The 21688-nt window shown below is 34.0% G+C and overlaps 1 long non-coding RNA gene across 1 annotated transcript in view; it reads left to right on the top strand.

The window, feature by feature from the left end:
* The window catches only part of LOC148948033 (uncharacterized), an 87767-nt gene extending 75138 nt beyond the window's left edge, over positions 1–12629 (top strand). The window contains exons 3-4 of the long non-coding RNA XR_016142336.1: positions 8086–8311; positions 12410–12629. This is a non-coding gene — a long non-coding RNA (uncharacterized LOC148948033). The remainder of the gene's footprint in view (positions 1–8085; positions 8312–12409) is intronic.
* Positions 12630–21688: the final 9059 nt, after the last annotated feature.

Raw genomic sequence — 21688 nt, 5'->3', positions numbered from 1 at the left:
ATTTTCAGCTATATTTCTAGTTTTAATAAAAAATTAAAGTTATTGCTCATACACTATAATATTTTTGTAGTTTACATAATAACTTTAGCGATCCTGAACTAGGAACTAAAATAAAAAAAATTCTACAAATATAAAGAACAACATTATAGAGATAAGAACTTTAAGAGTTGAGCCAAGAAAAGTTTGCCTCCAGGAGACAAGCATAGCATTTTCTACTAAAGAGCTATTGAAATATACAGTTTTTCGTAAGAAAGGATTTTGTTTTTGAAACTATTTGCGTTAATTATCACAGGTTTTTAAATACATCAATTTCCTTTAAAATGAGCAATTATGCAACTTTTTATGATTTTTCAGTGCCCAGCTAAATGAAGGAAAAAAAGAAACAAAAACAAACCTGCTGTCGATACGGAATATCGTGGTCTCAGCCTCTTATCTTGATTTTTAAACCAATTTATTTTCCTTGTTTTTCAAGCCAATGAACGGTAAGTTTCCTATACAAAGGCTACGTATATATACATATTCATATATATATAATATATATTCATATAAACATATTCATACATACATGCACATACATTCATTTCACTCTACTATTTCCATTTCTTTATGCTAACCAGACGCTATTTAGGTTCATACATAAAATCAAATGTACGGTAATTAGTTTATTGTTCATCGAGGTACTGGACAATGTGGCTTTAATACTATACTTTGTTTTTTTGATTTGATTCTAGTATTAGAAGATATGGACTTTTTTATTTCTACTATTGGGCGTGATCGTCTCTTACAAGGTTGCTAGCTACAGCTGCAACCCGGAATTATATTATTAATTTTACAAATTTAGTTATTAACCTCGTGGTACCAGTGGCTAGGAGGATCCACCGTTAACCAAAAGGTTCAAGGCCACTCGGGGTCGATTTAGTTTAGATTTAATTCAGCTATCAATAAAACCATAACACCGATGATAACTGCAAAATTCCCATTTACAGTATCTATTCTTTTTGGTTATTTTAGAATCAAGTTTTGTAAGCTTGCTTGGCGCAGCGGACAGAGCGTTGGAATACTAATCCAATGGTTGCAAATTCGTTTCCCGCCGAGGATAAGTTTTAACAAATTAGTCAATTTTAGATATCAACAAAACTCCTATTAATAACAAATGCATTCACTGGATTGACTAATAATAGCTCTGCATAGTCCCCATTTATGATTAACTAGACTGATCATTTGTATGCCATACCGTAGAGAAGCAACTTTTAAAAGAAATTTGCTTTAAGTCATCTTGTCAATAGATTATGTCAGTTGATACTCTCGTTCTTTACTATAAACTACTTTAGATCCTCTTGACTGACATTGATCTTTTATGTATTGTTCTTTACTAGGATTCAAAAGAAAAAAAAAGAAAAGAGAAAAAAATATCCCGTTTGGGGAGAATAACGTGGTTAATGTCAATTTTCTTGATTTTCAAGCCAATATATTTCCCTTACTCTTCAAGCCAAGGGACAGAAAGTTTCCTATACAGGGGTTTCGGACAAGGCGGTTCTAATGGTGTACTTTTTGTTTTGATCTGACTCCTTTGTTACTAACTATGGGTTTTTATATTTCTTAACATTGGACGTGATCGTCTCTTACTAGGTTGCTAGCTACCGCTGCAACCCGGAAAAGAAAAAAGAAAAAAGAAAAAAAAAATATCCCGTTTAGGCAGAATGTTGTAGTAGCTGCCACTTTTCTTGATTTTCGAGCCAATATATTTCCCTTGCTGTTCAAGCCAAGGGACAGAAAGTTTACTATACAAGGTTTTCGGACAAGGCGGTTCTAATGGTGTACTTTTGAATTTGATCTGACTCCTTTTTTAGGAACTATGGGTTTTTATATTTCTTAACATTGGACGTGATCGTCTCTTACTAGGTTGCTAGCTACCGCTGTAACCCGGATGCAACCAAGATATTGGAAGTATTTTTAGAAGTAAATAAGTTTTTTTATATTTTAAGTACATATTGCATATTACTCACGGTACAAAAAGTTTACTTTTAGAACCGCCTTGTCCGATACCCCTAAATAGGATTTGCTATAATTAACAAAATAAACCATATTGAAAACAGGAAAAAGCCTACGGCTTTTTCTTCTTTGAAATAGTAAGAGACGAATCTTATAACATCAAGTAGCTAACTAAGTTCAATGCATCTTACTAGGTTGCTAGCTGTCGCTGCATCCCGGACTAAATTTCAGCCATGTCTACAGCCATGGTACTGATGGAAATTACATAATCCCTATTTATTTTTCAGTTAATATGGGCTAGGTGTCGTTCTTTATTGTAAAAAAAAAATATCCCGTTTAGGTAGAATGTTGTAGTAGCTGCCACTTCTCTTGATTTTCAAGCCAATATATTTCCCTTGCTGTTCAAGCCAAGGGACAAAAAGTTTACTATACAGGGGTTTCGGACAAGGTGGTTCTAATGGTGCACTTTTTGTTTTGATCTGACTCCTTTTTAAGGAGCTATGAGATTTTATATTTCTTAACATTGGACGTGACTGTCTCTTACTAGGTTGCTAACTACCGCTGCATCCCGGATACCACTTAAACCCGGATTATGTAATTAATAGGTTGCTAGCTACCGCTGCAACCTAGATATTCTTATTTCTGCTACTATGGACTAAGGTTCGTTCTTTTATGTAAAACTAGCAAAACATTTTTTAAGTCTGATGAAGATTTAACTAATGTGTCAAAAGTAAGGTTGCAAGTCGACAATTTTGTTTTGGCCTTATTATAATTGGTATGGTGAAATAATAATATGAATATGGCTCTTAAATCATACTTCTTTATGGTCCCATATGGTCAAGTGGCTAGGATAGTTAACTTTTACTTCACAGGCCCGGGTTTGATTCCCGGTGTGGGAAAATTTTTAACTCTATAATCTTCGAACATTTGTATAATAATGATGCACATTTGTATAATAATTATATTATACATCATATAATGATGTATAATATAAATACTGTAATCTTAACTATAGTGAAGTTGCCTATGCAAGTTAGTATAGGGAAGAGTTCGATCTTTATTATATTAGAGAACGCAAATAGCTCTGACATCCCTCATTTGGGCTACAGTATAACGAATGCCCATGCTTTCTTGTGTCCCTGTATTTGATTTCACAATAATCCAAGCCGCCAAGGTAGAAATTAACCACTTTGTCAGTTGAAAATTTTAATGCTATATTATTTTCAAGGATATCAAAAAGAATTAGACATAATTCAATATCCGTCGGATAGAGCTTGCAGATATCAGGGTGACATATCCAAGTAAACTGCTGCCCAATTTTTGGTTTTGAATGTTTGCTCAGATTGTTATAGATGACTCCAGCCATCATAATTTCCTTGTCAGATCTAGATTCAGAGCATTTTTCGATAGTTTTCTCGTACTTTTCAGGACAGTTTGTTCTACTACACAGAACATTTTTGCCAAATATTCAGTAGAACTAAAAGAACTGTTTAAAACACAGTTAAAAATACTTTTTTCTTGAGTCGGTGTTCCAGGAATTTGTTCTAAATCATTAGTCTTACAAACACATTTACTAATAACCCTAACAGGCTCGTTTTCGCCATAATTGAAAAACATTGCTTTTCCTTCGCTGTTGATAGGTATGCGTGTATATAATTTTTATTACTGCTACATAAACTGCAATTGCTTCTTCCAAAATTAATATACAAACTTTCTAAGAAGTACGCCTCTGTATATTCACTGTGTTGTCGAACATTTTCCATTGTATCTATAAACTGTTCCGCAGTTTCAAGTCCATACCTTGGAAGCTTTTCATTAAACTGACAATATTTCTTTTGGATATTGCTATGAAGCTTTGCCAAAGCATTTCTAGCCGACTTTCCAACAGCATCCGCTCCTTCAAAGAGAATTTTAATCTGTAATTTTGAATACTTTTCGTGATCCCGATAAAACATGCGTAAAATGTTTCTCAATTTACAAAGATCAGCCTGCATTTTTGCCATCTTCTTGTATTTCTGAATGTTATTTTTCCCTTTGTCCTTATGCGTTCTTCGGTACAACCTCGCAGAGAATTTGATTTTTTCATTATAGCTTTTGTCACCCCAGTATCCACCCATTATTCTGGTAGCAACTTTTTTCTTATGTTTGTTTCGGTAATCTATATCGTTATCATACCGTTCCTTGCTCTTTTGTTTGGCTGTCTCAATTTTCCCTTCTCGATACCCCTGATCCGTAACATACCTCTGTTTTGCTCTGTCATATTTCATTTTCTTAAATTCTGGATCACAAGATATCTTAGTTGCAATCCTTACGCGTTCCCAAACTTTATTTCGATCGGTGGTATTTTTATCTCTTTTAAATAAACTTTTCTTATATTTCAGGATGTTAGCTTTATTTTTTTTGTAGTAAAGTTTTTTATTAGTAGAAATTTCGATTGCCCTATTTTGATATTTTTTTTGGTTATTCATTCTTTTTTTCCTTTCAAGCGAGACCATATTTTTTCAAGGTTTAAAATTATTAAGTAAACAATACCCCGTGTCGAGTATCTAAAACCTAGCATAAAAAAAACAATTTTTAAATTTTCAGGTAATTATCTTGTTTGAATTACAAAATTAGTATTATTGGTTAGACACCATAAATATTTTTGCAGTTTACATTATAAGTTTAGCGATTCTGGACTGAAAACTAAAATAATTGCAATTAAGACAATAATATGGAGATGCGTACTTTACGGGTTACAAACCAAAAAAAGTTTGGTTCCAGGATACAATAATAACTTTGAACTGAGATGAAAAAAAATTTTCTTCCAGGAGACAAAAAGTAAAACTAATTATAAAAGTTTGATGTATTTTTGTTGTTTAAATTAAGAAATTACTATTACTGTTTAGGCATCATAAATATTTTTGCAGTTTACATAATAATTTTAGTGATTAAGCCAAAAAAGAAAATTTTGGTTCCAGGAGTTTCGGTTACTATTGAGACAAGTAGCTATTATTACTATAGAGTTCATTACCATGAACTGTTTGATTGCCTCAAAATTCAAATATCTTTGAAAAGACTGCAGTATGAAAATACATTAAAAATGCAATTTTTTTTTGACAAAATTGATTCTACTTTAAAAAGTATTTTATTTTTAATTACAAAAGGCACTAGATGTTGCAATTTCCTTTAAAATGAGCTATTATACAGCTCTCTATGATTTCAGCTCTCAGCGCACTATCTCAAGCAGTTTCTTCCTGTATTGTAGAAGGGATAGATATGTCTCTTATTGCTTATGCAGACGATGTCTTTAACCCTAGCCTAAAGGTATTGGTGTTTGAGAAAAACTTTTTCATTTTGAGTTGAGAGTATTCAAATATAAATCTTAAATTTAACGCTGAAATGTCAGAAGTGGTACTATTCAACTAGGGCCCGGAATCAAAGCAACTCCGACGAATTTATTACCTGTATGTTAAATATAGTGAGGGCCTCCCCCCCCCCTGGGTAAATTATAGTCGAGCCAATAGGCAATATGGCCTGATTAACCCCCATGCTGTTAGTGGCCGTTGCAGTGCAGCTTACAATAGGGGAATAAATGGAAAACCATGGTGTTCCCCTTTAAAACAATAGGTCTTTCACGTTTACTGTTTTTGTGTTTGTTATATGTACTCTATGATTGTTTGGTGTATTATTATGCTTATGTGCTTGTTCCATAATTTAATCTTTTCTTTAATTGTGCTTGTTTATGTGCTTGTTATATTGACTTGTGTTGTCATTTTCTGGTTTATTACTATGCTTGTGTGATTGTTCTATGAGTTTCAATTTCGTTTTATATGTCATTATCCGTCTTTTTCTTTTGCTTTTGTTTTTTCTTTTCTTCTTCTTTTTTCTTTTTTTTATACTCTCTTCATCATTGTATTTCAACGGGTTATAAATAAAAATAAATAAACTTAACGAATAATTGGTCCTATAATGAGTCCATTAATTGCTTCAAATGGTGCGTTTGTGAACCTTTCCAATGAATGTTCCGTAACTTTTGGCAACAAACTTGGCCCCTTCTTCCACTTTCTTTTTTTTGGCTGAAAGAATATTGAAACCTCCTTTAAACCAACATCATGCAATGTTTGTCAGTTTCAGTAAAAAAATGAATCCAAACTGGGAACTGGCTTGTGCAAAACGGACTAATTCCTGAATTACTTTTAAATGGGCCTAGTTCTAGCTAAAGAAAAACTCGGTTTAAAAACGACTTAAGTTATCATACGGTCGGAGAAGTTGATTTCTGAATTGGTGCAAAGAAAGCCAGGTTTGACCAAGCTGCAAATGAATTCAGTTTAAACGAGCCAAGTCTTAATGCTGTGCAAATAAGGGTTCAGTATCAGCAGTAGATTTTCTCAGGATTTTTCTTGAGGGGGGAGAAATTGAAAGGTCTGATGAATATGCCTCTGAGGTCTACATGTCCCTTAGGGTAATGGCCGTAATTATGTAAGTTACTTAGTGTTCACAAATAGTTTTTAGTAGAAAAGGTGGTTTTGTTTGGTCTTTTTCGTCTTGTCAGCATGCAACTCTTAAGAGTTTTACATTGGGAAAAAATTATCTATAGTTTCTCAAGAGTATACCACTGAAACAAAACGTTTATTTGAATATTTTAAAAAACTTCATGTGCACCTGATCCGTCAAAATCCATTGTTTGAAAGTATTGGGGGGGGGTATGGAGGCAAGTGGAACTCAAATTTTGGCTTGGAGAGTTGGACGGAAATAATTCAAAAGATCCTGTCTTTATCATTTAATTAAGATCAGATTAATGGTTAAGATTAACCTATCTATATAAAATGATCTGTTAAGAAAAGAGCTAAATGAAAAACCCTGCATTGTTCCATATTATCAGAACATTACAGGCTACTAAATTGCAGCCACTGCTTCAAGCATGATGGGTATCTGCGGCTAAGGGTTTATTGTTTTGATGAATCGGTTAACTATCTCGAAATTTTCACCTGTATGTACTTCGTTGGCCGAAATAATCACTTTGGTGGACTCTGATCTATTTCGCTACTAAAATAGGGTTCTAGGATGAAATGAGCTTCTTCCTGTCCATCTAAAAACACTGAGTCGAAGCGATCAGCCCTGAAGAAAAGAAGTAAAAAAAAAGAAAACAATATTGCCCAAGTCAGAATGCAATTTTCCTTGGCTTTTAAGATAGGAACCATCAGAAAAAAAATCTAAAGATTTTATTTGGTAATTACTTCATAGTATGATCCAAATTGTATTTCGACCCTCTGTATTTTAAAAACTAAAGTATTGACGCTCAGAAAAAAAAAATTATTTCAGAGATATAGTCTAGAAAAGGCGTTGTTTGTCTTACAATGGGATGAATCCAGGACCTTATTTTTTGCTCTCATAGGTAATGGCGTGAATAAAAACCAGAAACAGATAAACAAATAAAACGTTGAAGGCACATCGTTCTTTACTATATAGGGCCGTGATTCCCAACGTTGGGTGAAGGCCCCACCGGTGGGGTACGTTAATATTTTGTTGGATCATGGACAAGATGTGCTCCTTTCGGTTGATTATACTTTAGAGCATTAATTTTGAAAAAAAATTGTGTAAATAACGTCCCATTCCCAAGTTAATGGCCTTTTAAGCTTCCTTCTTTCACACATAAAATAAAATAAAAAATCTTACGAGGCAGGGGGGGGGGTTGTCAGAATTTTAGAAATGACTTTGTGTGGGTAGTGATAATACTATCAGGTGATAGTATTGCAACAACGTCATGAATTGTATAAAAGTTGTTTTATACAGACTATATTTTTTATTAGAATAAAATATGTCTAGAGGACGAACCAAAAAAAAACAACCAACAAGTTAATGATTTTCTAAGCTTCCTTCAGTTGAAAACACATATAATTAAAAAATAATAATATTACGAGGGAGGAGGTATCGGGATTCTAGAAATGCATATTTGGGGCATCGCCCAAAATCAGTTTGGAACCTCTGTTCTAGGACATTGCCTCTGTTTGTGTTTCAGTAGTTTTTTTATTATCACAATTAAAATTAAAAAGAAAATATATTTTAAGAGTTTATTTGTTCGAAAACTAATTAAATATACTCTTTGCTTAGTACCAGAGAGCAGTTGCTGAATCAGAAAATACTTCCCAGCCATTGCAGTTCCAGCTGACGAATTTAGCCGTGTATCTGGATGAAATGAGGAAGATTTGTCGGGGAAGAAGCGCTGATGTGTCGTCTCGTATTCGATTTATGTTAATAGACGTCCTTGATCTAAAGGAGAGAGCTTGGGCTCCTCATCAAAATGAACAAAATTGCAAGCAATCGCTCTCATTATCTGGTAGGTGCAAGAACAGTGACTTGAAAAATATTTACTGTTACAAAAACAACAAAATAATGACACTGCTGAAAGCGTCATTGACTTTTAGAAAATTATTTTGATTTACTAGAATCTAGTCAGTAATAATAAGTATTAATTATTCGTTAGAAATGGTTAATGTCATCTACTATATTAGATAAATACCACATTATTTTACTCGGAATCGATAATTTTCATTAAAAAAGTTTATAAATTAAGTTGAGAAGAGAAAATTTAAACACAAACATAACATAATGGAATATGAATGGTGATAGAAGCAAACTCTCTATAACTTTGGATTCTCATTGATAGGCAGCAAAGTAAAACCTCGGATCTTAATGACATGCTGAGCTAGCCTATTGATATATTCAGTAATCGGGTGTAGAAACCTCAATTTGGGTTCAGCCATAAATTGAGTTTGGGTTTAGTTCGCCCTCCTGAAGCCAAACATGTCACAGAATCTTGAACAGCTTGCAATGTCAAACAAGTAAAATAAAATAATTACACGTCTGCCAAGGCAGCCATTCCTTCAGTTTTTCCCTAAGATCCTGGTGTTTCAATCTTAAGGTCAAGATATTGGGTAAACCTTTTTAATCGCTTGATTTTCTTTTGATTTTTTTTTACAGTATGCATTGTATAAGTAGAAAAGTTTTTCATGCCCCTGTTAATTCCAACAAGAATCATCAGAAATGTATTTATTCTGCCATGTTTACTTCTCATATTCTGGCATGTTTACTTTCTTTACTTCTCATATCAAAATTACCATATTAGAATATTAGATATTCCTACTACACTTATGTAGTTCTTATAATTTGATCCCTATTAGAGACAACGGCATCTGTAAAAGTCGCAGCAAAAAGAACATAAGCTTGAAATCAAAGTTTAAACAATATTACGTTAAAACTACATTTTGGTCGATTTAAGGACAATTTCGATAAATTAAAAATGTATAATGCCAAATATACCGTGCCAAACGGTATAATTATCAGCCCCAAAAAATTAAAATAAACTCTTCTTTCCTCTTTTTTTCTTTTGGTTTGTTAAATGAAAATAATTTAAGAACTGATTGATTTGTAAATTAAAAAACTATTATAAATTCTATTGTAGACTTAGATTGCTACTGTTTTAATTAAACCATGGAAAAACAAAAATAAAATAGCCAGGATTGGCTAATCTTAGATAAAGGAATCTTTTAAGATAAAAGGATTATTTCCATTAATGATTTATTTCGAAAACATGGAATCACTGCGAGAAATCATGTTCTGCAATATTGACCCATAATTTTTTTTTTTTTTTGCTGGAAACATCAAGTAATTTGACAAAATTTTCTTATGAAATATACTAAAAAGAAGAAGAAAATAATGAAAAAAAAGACAGAAATTGGAGCTTTTCCCGTTCATTTAGCCCGAAATTGTCCAAGCGTCATTAGCTTTTAAATTAGCTGAAATTGATGGATTTGTCTAGGATTGAAGGTGAGGTTTACTTGGGTCATCTATAGCTGCCCAAATGCTCATTCTTGGCGATAGGGGTACAGTGAAACCGGTGATAGGTCCTGTGAAATTTTGCTGCTCCTTTGAGCCATAGGTTAACTATCTAATATATTTGACAGTGCATAGCTGGGCCATTAGACCCAGTTAAATAGTTGTAGGCTTTACTGGAATAAGATTTTTTCTATCGATTTTATTGACAGGGTATCATAGGAAATGTTAACTAAAGTAAATCATAAATTTATTACCACATATCCCTAGTATTCTAACAAGGCTGAACAATACTACGCCTAAGTGCACAATAGGGAGAGCAAAAATATAGGACCGATAGTTGGGAGTTCTCATTGTAATTTCTACAGAGGTTGTGTTCAGGAACTCAGTTATCATTAACAATATTTATTCCTAGACAACAGGAAAACGATGGAAACAGGAAGTATTACAATAAGTAAAGAAAGACTAAAATGTCAGGCCCTTGCATTTATTGTAAGGATTTTGGGGTCTAAAGTTTCTTGTATCGTTCATTTTAGGCTGAGAAATAACAGACAGTTAATGATCATTAGGCTAATGGTAATTTTGGGAGTAAACCCTAAACGCTACTAAAATTTTGACAAAAAATATTGCTCGTGATTGTGGTTGCAATCTTTAATTCATGAATTACTTTTAAAGGGGCCTAGTTCTAGCTGAAGAAAAACTCGGTTTAAAAACGACTTAAATTATCATACGGTCGGACAAAAGATGATTCCTGAATTGGTGCAAAGAAAGCCAGGTTTGACCAAGCTGTAAATGAATTCAGTTTAAACGAGCCAAGTCTTAATGCTGTGCAAATAAGGGTTCATTAGCAGCAGTAGATTTTCTCAGGATTTTTCTTGAGGGGGGAGAAATCAAAAGGTCTAATGAATATGCCTCTGTGATCTACATGTCCCTTAGGTCAATGGCCGTAATTATGTAAGTTACTTGGTGTTCACTAATAGTTTTTAGTAGAAAAGGTGGTTTTGTTTGGTCTTTTTCGTTTTGTCAACTTGCAACTCTTAGAGTTGTTCAGTGGGAAAAAATTATTTATAGTTTCTCAAGAGTATACCACTGAAACGAAACGTTTATTTGAATATTTTGAAAAATTTCATGTGCACCGGATCCGTATAAATTCATTGTTTGAAAGTATTGGGGGGACGGGGGTATGGGGGCAAGTGGAACTCAAATTTTGGCTTAGAGAGTTGGACAGAAATAACTCAAAAGATCCTGTCTTTATCATTTAATTAAGATCAGATTAACGGTTAAGATTAACCTATCTATATAAAATGAACTTAGAAAAGAGCTAAATTGAAAACACTGCATTGTTCCATATTATCAGAACACTACAGGCTACTAAATTGCAGCCACTGCTTCAAGCATGATGGGTATCTGCGGCTAAGGGTTTATTGTTTTGATGAATCGGTTAACTATCTCGGAATTTTCACCTGTATGTACTTTGTTGGCCGAAATAAGGACTTTGGTGAACTTTGATCTCTTTCGCTACTAAAATAGGGTTCTAGGATGAAATGAGCTTCTTCCTGTCCATCTAAAAACACTGAGTCAAAGCGATCAGCCCTGAAGAAAAAAAAAAAAAAAAGAAAACAATGTTGCCCAAGTCAGAATGCAATTTTCCTTGGCTTTTAAGATAGGAACCATCAGAAAAAAACCTAAAGATTTTATTTTGTAATTACTTCATAGTATGATCTAAATTGTATTTCGACCCTCTGTATTTTAAAAACTAAAGTATTGACGCTCAGGAAAAAAAAAAAAATTATTTCAGAGATATAGTCTAGAAAAGGCGTTGTTTGTCTTACAGTGGGATGAATCCAGGACCTTATTTGTTCCTCTCATAGGTAATGGCGGGAATAAAAACCAGAAACAGATAAACAAATAAAACGTTGAAGGCACATCGTTCTTTACTAGCTAGGGCCGTGATTCCCAACGTGGGGCGAAGGCCCCACCGGTGGGGCACGCTAATATTTTGTTGGGTCATGAGCAAGATGTGCTCCCTTCGGTTGATTATACTTTAGAGCATTAATTTTGAAAAAAAAAACATTTTTTGTGTAAATGACGTCCCATTTCCAAGTTAATGACCTTTTAAGCTTCCTTCTTACACACATAAAATAAAATAAAAAATCTTCCCAGGCGGGGGTGGGGGTGTCAGAATTTTAGAAATAACTTTGTGTGGGTAGTGATAATGCTATCAGGTGATAGTATTGCAACAACGTCATGAATTGTATAAAAGTCGTTTTATACAGACTATATTTTTTATTAGAATAAAATATGTCTAAAGGACGAACCAAAAAAAAAACAACAACCAACAAGTTAATGATCTTTTAAGCTTCCTTCAGTTGAAAACACATATAATTAAAAAATAATAATATTACAAGGGAGAAGGTATCGGGATTTTAGAAATGCATATCTGGGGCATCGCCCAAAATCAGTTGGGAACCTCTGAGCTAGGACATTGCCTTTGTTTGTGTTTCAGTAGTTTTTTTTTTTTATTATTACAATTAAAATTAAAAAAAAAACATATTTAAGAGTTTATTTGTTCGAAAACTAATTAAATATACTTTTTTCTTAGTACCAGAGAGCAGTTGCTGAATCAGAAAATACTTCCCAGCCATTGCAGTTCCAGCTGACGAATTTAGCCGTGTATCTGGATGAAATGAGGAAGATTTGTGGGGGAAGAAGCACTGATGTGTCTACTCGTATTCGATTTATGTTAATATACGTCCTTGATCTAAAGGAGAGAGCTTGGGCTCCTCATCAAAATGAAGAAAATTGCAAGCAATCGCTCTCATTATCTGGTAGGTGCAAGAACAGTGACTTGAAAAATATTTACTGTTACAAAAACAACAAAATAATGACACTGCTGAAAGCGTCATTGACTTTTAGAAAATTATTTTGATTAACTAGAATTTAGTCAGTAATAATAAGTGCAATGTCAAACAAGTAAAATAACAAATAAAATAATAAGTGCAATGTCAAACAAGTAAAATAAAATAATTACACGTCTGCCAAGGCAGCCATTCCTTCAGTTTTTCCCTAAGATCCTGGTGTTTCAATCTTAAGGTCAAGATATTGGGTAAAGCTTTTTAGTCGCTTGATTTTTTTTTTGATTTTTTTTATAGTACGCATTGTATAAGTAGAAAAGTTTTTTATGCCCCTGTTAATTCCAACAAGAATCATCAGAAATGTATTTATCCTGGCATGTTTACTTCTCATATTCTGGCATGTTTACTTTCTCTACTTCTCATATCAAAATTACCATATTAGAATATTAGATATTCCTATGACACTTATGTAGTTCTTATAATTTGATCCCTATTACGGACAACGGCATCTGTAAAAGTCGCAGCAAAAAGAACATAAGCTTGAAATCAAAGTTTAAACAATATTACGCTAAAACTACATTTTTGGTCGATTTAAGGACAATTTCGATAAATTAAAAATGTATAATGCCAAATATACCGTGCCAAACGGTATAATTATCAGCCCCAAAAAATTAAAATAAACTCTTCTTTCCTCTTTTTTTCTATTAGTTTGTTAAATGAAAATAATTTAAGAACTGATTGATTTGTAAATTAAAAAACTGTTATAAATTCTATTGTAGACTTAGATTGCTACTGTTTTAATCAAACCATGGAAAAACTAAAATAAAATAGCCAGGATTGGCTAATCTTAGATAAAGGAATCTCTTAAGATAAAACGATTATTTCCATTAATGATTTATTTCGAAAACATGGAATCACTGCGAGAAATCATGTTCTGCAATATTGACCCATAATTTTTTTTTTTTTTTTGCTGGAAACATCAAGTAATTTGACAAAATTTTCTTATGAAATATACTAAAAAGAAGAAGAAGATACTGAAAAAAAGACAGAAATTGGAGCTTTTCCCGTTCATTTAGCCCCAAATTGTCCAAGTGTCATTAGCTTTTAAATTAGCTGAAATTGATGGAAGTGTCTAGGATTGAAGGTGAGGTTTACTTAGTTCATCTATAGCTGCCCAAATGCTCATTCTTGGCGATTGGGGTACAGTGAAACCGGTGAAAGGTCCTGTGAAATTTTGCTGCTCCTTTGAGCCATAGGTTAACTATCTAATATATTTGACAGTGCATAGCTGGGTCATTAGACCCAGTTAAATAGTTGTAGGCTTTACTGGAATAAGATTTTTTCTTTCGCTTTTATTGACAGGGTATCATAGTAAATGTTAACTAAAGTAAATCATAAATTTATTACCATATATCCCTAGCATTCTAAGAATGCTAAACAATACTACGCCTAAGTGCACAATAGGGAGAGCAAAAATATAGGACCGATAGTTGGGAGTTCTCATTGTAATTTCTACAGAGGTTGTGTTCAGGAACTCAGTTATCATTAACAATATTCATTCCTAGACAACAAGAAAACGATGGAAACAGGAAGTATTACAATAAGTAAAGAAAGACTAAAATGTCAGGCCCTTGCATTTATTGTAAGGATTTTGGGGTCTAAAGTTTCTTGTATCGTTCATTTTAGGCTGAGAAATAACAGACAGTTAATGATCATTAGGCTAATGGTAATTTTGGGAGTAAACCCTAAACGCTACTAAAATTTCTTAAAAAAATCTTGCTCGTGATTGTGGTTGCATTCTTTAATGCAGGAATTTTGACTAAATTTACCGAGTTTCCCTAAAGATTAGTAAAGATATTCGCCACAGAGTAGACAATGAAGGGTTGCCCACTTACACGACATCAGGCGTGCATCCCTTTGTATTTTGGTCTTAAAGGACTGCGTATTATTTTCCAACCACCTTTGTTTTAGGAATACCTTAGTAACAGCAATTTTTAAAAACGATGGAAAACTCGAACAAAACTGGGAACATTCACAAAAAGAACTGGGTTCAGCGTAACATAAATAGGAAATTTATCTAAGCTATAAGTGCATTAATGAAAAAAGTCAAAGAGTTAAGGACAACGAAACTAAAAGTATCAAGTCATGTAAAGTCCAGTTCGTTTCACATCCCTCATTTTCCCTTTGATTTATAAATTCTGGAAGAAAAAATTAATTTCTACCTTTTAGTCGATTTTGAAAAAAAGGTAATTTTTTATTTTTCATTTATTTTTTTGGCTGTATAATCAAAACATATTTTTGTAACAAACTGGAAACAGTCCATGAGTTGATAAAATGATTTAAACCGCTGTTGAAGGGATGAAAGGATTCTTGATTTATCAAAAAAGATAATATCAGGATATAACATCTCCTTGAAAGTGAAGGTAAAACCCTAGCTGATAATCTCAATCAAATTTAGTTAAGATCAAATAACCCCATGTGAAGAAGGTGAGGTCTGAATTTTTTTCTTCGTGTTGTTCATGGGAGTAGAGGATAAGGATTCTCCAGAGTTATTGCTTGTGTATAAGATGATAAAGAAACGTATCAGATGATGGGATATTTTTACAAGGACAAGCCTTTGGGAAGCTTTTGGCCCAACCTTGTGGCAACCAGAGTGAAGAAGAGGAGGGATGAAAAAACTCTTAAGATGTGAGTTAGTGACGAAAATGCAGCCTTTCCTTTACTATATTTTCTTCAATCACGGACACCCAATATTATAATTCTATCGATTGACCTTGTTCGGTTCAACAATTTCTACTGCTTACCCAGTGATTAGGCTCATGTAAAGAGACTTCAAAACACTTAATCCCCTCTCTCTCATAAGGTGCAGAACGCAGAGAGGTACACTGATGATCTTAGCCTCATGTATCCACCAGGTTAGGTTGAGATCTGATGTCCCTTTCAGGCTGATTTGTTCCGAAAAAGAATCTAGGGACTCCACTTTACCCCATATTGACAGGAATTGAATTGTTACATGATTCTGAAAGGAAATAACTAGTATTTTGACTGCAACTTCTGATTAAGTCTGACTCAGATCCAACAAAAACCCTTTGATAGATACCTTGATGATTACAACTTAGGTATATTCCCCCCTACTCCTCCAAAAAAAAAGTTCAGATTTTTCCCAGGCCATCTAAAGGCACTATTAGGATAGTTGCTGTTACATCTCATCTAATTTAGTTGAAATTGATCAGCGTCTCATTGTAGATGTCTGGATGACAAGAATTTATGAACCCAAACTGTTACAGAGATCATTTTTGGTCCACATCGGCAAAAAATACAGTATGAAATGAACTTTCAGTATCCACGAATTGTCACCGTTTTTTATCTGACAACCTATCAAGGTGAAAGACCCTGTAGGGCACTCTGGCCCTGATTATCAGATAAATCGCCTTATTATATAGGTTACGTTTATTCCCACTTTTTGACTCTCTGTTTCACCCTGTTCTCGCTTTCCCTTAAATGTCTTTTAATCTTCCCTTTTATTTCCCTTAGATAAATTTCCGCAGGCTCCCTAGTTAGCTTAAAGTTAAAAAGATAAAATGGTGATGACTCATCTGCCAGTCAAGAGACAAGGTTTCACGATTAAAGTCGGTAGGTTTAAAAGGCCATTTATTGGGTGCAATGGGTGTGGCGCGCTGTCACCCCTTAATTTTACTAATGATCTAGAGTCTCGTGGGCTCTTCTTTTGCTCTCTTCTTACCAAAAAGCAGACTGGTCTTTAGTTGCTTTTGTGATCTTGACTTGAGTAATAGCAAAAATTTTCAGCCTTTTCACATTTGCTTTTTTTCATAATTTTCGCCTTGGTAGAGTCCAGAGAGACAGAGAAAGGGTAAAGGTTCTTGATGTAAGGAAGGGTCCTATACTATTCGAGATGTCTTTCACGATAAAAGATATAGTCCTGGAGAATCGCAACCCAGCGATTTCGGTTCAATTTGGTGGAATACGAACAGCGGTCATTAGAGTCGGATTATTGTGTGTCCACTCTAAGTCCGAGTGCTGGGGGTTTGTAGCGGCGTGAGACTTAGAGTGAAAGCTGATTGGTTATAGAATTAACCTCTGGAGGTGCAACTTATCTGGATTGTCTTACCTAGATAACACGCTGGAGTGTTTAATAGCCCTCCTCCAGATATTTAGTAATAGTAACCACGGTCCCGTGCGAAGTGGTGGGTCAAATGCCGGTACCAGCGATGGTTCTGTGGTACCAACACTGGTAGCAATGGGCTTTGGGTTAGAATAGTCCTGATTCTAAGAATCCGAGCTCTCTTCTTCTGTTTTCTATAGAAGTAGGAGTAGCTTCTGATTCTGAAAAAAGCAAAAGTAGGACACCGATTTTAATTTAATGATTAAGACTCAAGTGAGATCCATCCCTTCTCCAAACCAAAAAAATTTCGCATATGGAGCCTTGCCCCCTAAAGACAAAACTTGGACACTTTCTTTTGATTTAAGTTTCGTTAAGAATCGATAACCACATCTGGTTGATTCCTTGATTAAAATAATTCGGTAGGGACACTCCAAAAGGTGGAGTTTGGGTGTTTAGTCTTTCTTTGCATCAATTCTAGTCAAGACCTGACAACCCCTTTGGGTAGATGTCTCGTTAAAAAGAATTTAGAACCCCTTCCACTCTCATCACAACTGGAATTACGTCAAAGCCAAAAGTCCATGAGTAAAGTGACTAGCTTTTACTTTTCACTAAGTTTTTTTTTTTAACCAAAATCATCTACAGGTAATGACGAGAATTCATGAATCCCTCTCTCCCATCGCAAAGAGAGGATTTGACGGGCTGGGGTGCCCGGATTTTGTCTTTAGGACACTAGCTGTTAGTATCCGCTGGTCCAATAAATGCTCTTATTATGCAGAATTGATCAGCATTTTGACTTTTTTTTATGGTCTGTGCTATAATATGCAAGTAAATAGTGTTAGAAACGCACAGTTTCCGCTACGGACATATATATATATTATTTATTAAATTTCTAGCTCTTTGTTTGTTTGTTTGTTTGGTTCGTTCATATTAATATTTTGTTCGGCTGAAGTCTGACTTATTATGTGAACCTAAATTTGCATATTTTAGATTTCAATATCATTGTTTACTGTTCTTTGAAAAAGTTTTATTTGGAAAAGTCTTATTTAACATATTTTGGTCGTTGTTTTTTGCAATAGTTTTATCATGAATTGATTGTAGGAATGTTTGTAAAACTGCTCAAGATTTTTGGCCTTGGAAGTAAATGGTGAATTGCAATTTAAATTTACAGTAAAATTTGAATACGCTATTGAAGTTTTTATGAGGCTTAGTGTTTTTGTACTAAAATATTTTCACTAACTATCTCGTGTGGATTGAAGAGGATTGTCCCATTTTCCGTGTTATAAATCCCTACAGCCATTTTCATTGATATCATTGCGTTGCCTGAAGGGGTAAAATATCCAACGCCGTATGTATCACTTTGTAACAATAATGATAACAATCTATTTAAAATCTCTATACCTACAAACTGTTGTAAGAGGACTATGAAGTTAAAAATAGAAAAACTAAAACGAAAATAAACTTCTAACCAGATACACTCACACTTTTCGACAAAAAAAGAAAAACAAAAAGAGCGTTACAATCCAAACAAAGTCGCCTTAATGAAAGACAATACAACGGGAAATCTACTATTCAACAAATGGGACTCTGGTAGCACTCAGAACACAGATGGTACTTAAGCAGACGCACTTTGTTGGCGTGATATGTTTTCTTAGTAAAAATGAGCTCTATAGCTTGCTGATTCCGTTGAATGATCTACTGCCACTACGACTAACAACTTATTGCCGCACCAAGAAGCCTGAGACGAACACAGCTACGCACGCTCTCCATCCTAATCTATTCAAACCTCATTGCTGCGTTCTGAACTTTTTTTCCAAAGACACCATTAGTAGCTTCACAAGTTATTCCTTTTATCCTTTTAATAACTAAATTTTAAGCCTTCCAGTTTAGTATTTAACTGTCCATGGAAAGACTTTAAAATTCTCATCCTGGAGTTTACCCACGTCATAACTTCCCGGGAGATAGTTACCCTTCCAAGATTTCCGATTTGAATTAACCCTAGACACTACTATATGGTCATCTTTATTTTTAACATCAATAACAGCACCTTTATATATCCTAGTATCTTGTTTTGATCCTACCAGTCTTTGGTTTACAATAACATAATCAATAAGGTTGTGATCTCTTTCTCGATAATTAATAGGTGCTGGTTTGCCACTATCCGCCCTGGAAAAAGACTGAAAACTAAACAGACATGATTCTTGAGTAACAAACAAAATTGTGTGTTTGTAGGTGGCAGATTAAAAGTTTTATTTTAGGGATCTTTGACATGCCGAATTCGATTGCATGATTTTGTCAAGGTCGCATCTTTTTGGGGGATTTTTTCCTCTTGCTTGGTTTTGTAAATCACGTAAACTCCATTTTACTTAGAAGTATAAGCTTTTGATGTATTTTGCCCAGCTTTTGAAAGGCAAATTTGAAAGCAATGAAATTTGTTCTATTTTTTCAGAGGATAAAACGTGGGAAAATCTTGTGTATCGATAATGTTCCGTTTCAGTAAGATTCGGGTCCGAAATAACTACAGATATCATCCCCCCCCCTCTTCCACAACAAGTGATCTGACATCTGCGTTGTTGCACACCTAGTTGATGCGGAAAAATTTAACCCTGTATAACTAAAAAAATATCAGAAGTCGAAATCAAGAAATCATAAATTGAGATATATGACAATTATTCTAGGAAAAAGAAAAAAATCTTGTGTTTATGGACATTTCCGATATAGGACTTGTTGAATTTGGTGGTGTAAATCTTACCAATAACGTTCCACTTTCTGTTGATGTTTTCTCCATATTTCTTAAATTATGTAAATTTTCTTGTGCCCACAACTTGAGATAATTAACTTTAAAATTTGCAGATTTTACATGTTTGTAAACAACTTGTTAAGTTAAAAAAAGTCCTAAGAGGCTGGCTTGTTATCTAACCGAAGCCAAACATGATTCCTAATTATAAAAGCTATGAAGGATTAAACTCCGGTTTGAAAATTTTGTAGTTGGTGTGAACGCATTTTTGGAGCCATTATTGGTCACCTCCAGTATTTTGTTTTAACTTTTTTCCCTGTTTTTTTTTTTTTTTACTTTTATATGCTCTGGTGTCAAGCGTAACATACGTATTTCTGTTCTTTCTTTTTTCTTTAGTTTATTCTATACCGTAACCAGTAAGGACTCAATTTACCTAGTTTCTTACTAAAATCTTTTCATTTGGAATAAAGTCTATCGTTTAGATAATTCAAAATATTACTTGCTTAGTTATGACGTGATTCATTTGTAGCAATTATACGATACAAACATTGCTTAAACGATTATGATTATGATTATGTATCGCTTCCTTAAACATGCTTATCCCTTCCTGCCATGTTTGTTTAGACACGTGTTATGCATAACACAATTGTTGAACATATTTTGACTTGATTGCAAATTATTCGCTTTCCTAACTCTCATGAACGGTATTTCCCATTTATGCCGTTTTTCGTTTCTAACGGTTTCCATTGTCCACTTGCATTAAATAATTATTTCCACTTTTCCCTTTTTTCTGAAAAGACCAGGAACAATAAAAGGAATGTAAAGACCAAAGAAAAATGAATGTAAAATAAAAGGAATTTTAGTAGAGATCTAGCTAGTGCTTGTTCGAGTCAATAAGATTTTTCATCGACTTTTCTGATTGTATGAGCAAAAAATTAATCTAGCTAGTAATAATTTATTGCTACTTCTGTACATAACAATACCGTATGTTGAATACAAGAAAAAGAAAAACGAAAAGGACATTGACAAAATTACACACATTTATTAACAAATTTTGAGCACTCAATCAACATAGGTCAGTTAATATGAAACTTCTTAACTTATAACACAGGCAATTGACAGAAGCCAATCGGTGGAAAATCAGTGAGAAGTGGAAGGGGAAAATCGGGTTGCAAACCTAAGTGGCATTTCAATCATGTTTGACATATCCCCAAAACACCAAAACGTCAAGAAATGTAACTATTATTAGTCCAAACAGGGATACTGAAAAAATACTTGCAGAACATGAAGAATAACGATTGGATTTTATTTCTGTTGGAGGCGTAGGCAAGTTGTTTTAGGGGTGTCAGATACAACAGACGTGCTGTGAAAAATATGCTATATAGCCCGTGGAATTATCTTACATTTTCCTCAAAAGAATCAAATATAAGGTGTCGTGCGAATCTAATTGACGTTTCAAATCAAAGGCCTAAATACCTTGGGGAACTGGAAAATGAGAGTGTAGCTGGACCTACTTGAATTTTATCAGTGGAACCGGTCTAAAGTCAAGAAACTTGGTTTTGAAAGTGGCAACTGAGAGACCGATTTTATTCAGTCTTGAACAAACAACATCAACAGGGTTCTGGAGTGTAATAAGATTATTAACTAAAAGAAGAACGTTTTTGGCTTATGACAGGTGACTTGCATCGATATATGACTCAGTCAAGTATGGTGAATGCTGCTGGGTGACTGCTCTAATAATATTATCAAATACTGCAGGACTTAGAACAGAACCTTGTTTAACAACTCAACACACTTGAATACGACTATTATCTATACCTTGAAAACTTATTCAGATTGAGGCCTTTTGATACCTCAGATTGAGGCCTTTCCATGGGCAAGTGCACACAAATATTAACACTACTTCTAAAGAGAGACATGATTGCTTGGAATTGAAGAATGGACTCAAAAGCCTCTCCAAAACCCCGCACCGTCAAGAAATGTTACTACTATTAGTCCAAACAGAGATACTGAGTACCTTGGGATGAGTACAAAGATCAGATCAGCACAAAGGTAGAGGTTACTTTTTTACTTTTTATTTATTAGAGTTTGGAAGAGGGGGCCAAAGTGATACTGTGGCTCCCTTTTTACTCTCTAAGTAAAATGACCTAAATAAATTATATCTAGTGT

Source organism: Artemia sp. Qi Xiang Cuo, chromosome 10, assembly GCF_049724085.1.
Source record: "Artemia sp. Qi Xiang Cuo chromosome 10, ASM4972408v1, whole genome shotgun sequence".
NCBI classification, from domain to species: domain Eukaryota; kingdom Metazoa; phylum Arthropoda; class Branchiopoda; order Anostraca; family Artemiidae; genus Artemia; species Artemia sp. Qi Xiang Cuo.
Note: the sequence above shows the minus strand (reverse complement) of the source record. Positions and strands in the feature narration are given on the sequence as shown.